General features: G+C 36.6%; 1 long non-coding RNA gene across 1 annotated transcript; it reads left to right on the top strand.

The window, feature by feature from the left end:
• Window positions 1-357: 357 nt before the first annotated feature.
• Window positions 358-2,238, top strand: LOC113069379 (uncharacterized). The gene is made up of 3 exons (XR_003279714.1): window positions 358-418; window positions 1,657-1,813; window positions 1,902-2,238. It is a non-coding gene; the product is annotated as an uncharacterized LOC113069379 (long non-coding RNA).
• The last annotated feature ends 215 nt before the right edge of the window (window positions 2,239-2,453 follow it).

Below are 2,453 nucleotides of genomic sequence, written 5' to 3'. Positions count from 1 at the left end.
TAAAGAGTTTCGCAAAAAAATATAAAACTCACAAATAAATAAAATGAGATTTGCAAATAAAAAAATATATATTTACAAATGTGTTTAATGTCACAAACACAACTCTACCTGGCATTTATTTGTGCACCGCTGTCTGTGCATTTGTAAATTACTGCACGCATTTGTGGATCGCTTCCTGTGCATTTGTGGATTTGAAACACTTCTAGCGTCGACGTGCAGATAAATCCACAAATAAGTGGACTCCACCCATTGCTACTTAACCCAATCAGACAACGCCCATGTTGCACTGACCAATCGCAGCACGCTCTCTCTCCAACCAATCACGTTTTGCCTAACAACCAGGGCGGGATCAGACACATGAACGCGAGTCACTCGCTACAGTCTCTTCAACATGGCCGATCAAGAGGAGTAAAGACAGGTGAGTGATGCTAACACAGTAATTAACTGAAGTTTTACCAGGTTCTTGATATGTCATCATTTGTCATAACTAGTGAGGTAGTTTGACAATTTACACCATGATTTAATAAGTTATTATTTGCTCTCAAGCACCATTTCGAAGACTGTCGCATTTGTCTGCCACATACATCAAGGGTGTCTTAATTCTAAAATGGACCATTATTCATTGTGAGGTGTACATTTTTGTAATTTCTTTACTTTTGAATTTCTTTACTTGTGGCCTACAAAATGCGACCTCCTTGAGAAAGCAGCCATCGAAACAGTCAGCGGATTTATTTTACATTTAGAATTACTGAATTAGTTTATTAGATTAAATAAACTATTACTTAATATTGAGTGCAAGATGAAGAATATGTGAAGCTGCGGGTAGATTCGATGTGCGCCTGTAGTAAGGTTGCCAACTGCCCTAATTATACAGATATACGTTTGGGGTAAGATCTTCCACTGCATATTACATGAGACTCGGTTTTATTCCCCCTTGTCACCCCCCGCAGTGGCATCGTCTCAGATACTACGAGTATGTGTGAACTGAGGGTCATAAGCTGTTGTTACGTTACCTGTAATGCATGACATGTTAATTGAAATTAACTGTCGAAAAGAACCAGTTTTCGAAAAAAGAACCTGACTTCCCATCACTAGTGAAAAGTTGGCTTTCCTCATTATTATGTTCCCTTGTATATAACTGGAACGGTTACTCCATGCACCTTTAAACTACAGTCTGTTCAGTTAAATATTTGGCTGCAGTTTGTGTTTACTTACTGTTTGTTCAGGGCCTTTCTGCACAAGGTGAAAGTGCTGCTCGGGCATTAGTGCAGATCATCGCCAGGGATCTGACACCAGGGCCAAGCCGCTCCACTAATTACTATTATATATAATGCTCATTACTGTAGTAACATCCAAAATAAAACTATAACGTTATTTGTAATTTAACTAGTGTTTCCCAGTTTTCTACCTCTCTGGTGTTTCCTGAACCCATCCGTCCGTCTGTGTTATTAAATTTTTTTTTTTTTAAGGTAATTAAATGACCACTTAGTCATGTAGCATGTTACATTTAAAAATATTGTTGGAATATTGGCTATCTGCTAAAAATAAAAAAATCTAAAGTACTGTGCTGTATTTACCAATTAGACTAATATTTCATTATGAACAAGGTTTATTTCATTGATCAAAATGTTCTGTGTTTGTTATTATGCATTTTAGGACAGTGAGGCAGCAAATGACAGACTAATCCACTTTCTGAAGCTTGGATTACCCCAGGAAAACATCAGTAACATTTTAGGTGTCACTCATACGACTATCGTTCGTCGGATGAGAGAATGTGTTTGGCCAGAGAGAGAATCCAATAATTAACCCTGAGGTAATTATTTCTTCTTACAATGCTTTATTGGTTTTGCTCTGTTAGATTAACCCCCCATATTTAAAATGATTTATTTGTTTACCTTTAGATGGAATATTCAGACTCAATGGCAGTTGAACAAGATGGTGGAGATGCTGACCATGTTCACTTTGCAGTCAACGTGCCTGTAATTCACAGGCCACAACTCACAAATGAGCAAATTGACCCACTGCAAGTGTCTGATTCATTTGGAGTAGATGTATACCTCAAGACTCTCACATATGTACAGACTTTGATTGAATAAAGGGATATTTGAAGGTTTATTTCTGCTGCTCTAATTTTGACAGCAAGGTTGTAAATGTGTATATATAGTTGTATCTTAAGTAAAACTTGTGGAAACAACCTTTTAAGACATGTAAAATAATTAAATTTATTTTAAAATGTTATTGAAGTACTTTATTTATTATTATTACTTGTACATAGAAAAAAAAATTACATAGAACCAGTGTCCAGAATTAAATGAGTCCAAATCCAGTGGAGGATGTGTTAGCACAAGCTTGCAATGTAGATGCAAAGTTATCCATTGTGGTTATTTCAGCTGGTATCATCAGGGTCCTGCTGCAGGTAGAAGCCTTGAAGTATCTTCCATTCCAAACATTTA

Source organism: Carassius auratus, unplaced genomic scaffold (genome assembly GCF_003368295.1).
Source record: "Carassius auratus strain Wakin unplaced genomic scaffold, ASM336829v1 scaf_tig00001591, whole genome shotgun sequence".
In the NCBI taxonomy this organism is placed as follows: domain Eukaryota; kingdom Metazoa; phylum Chordata; class Actinopteri; order Cypriniformes; family Cyprinidae; genus Carassius; species Carassius auratus.
This window is presented reverse-complemented; position numbering and strand designations above follow the sequence as displayed.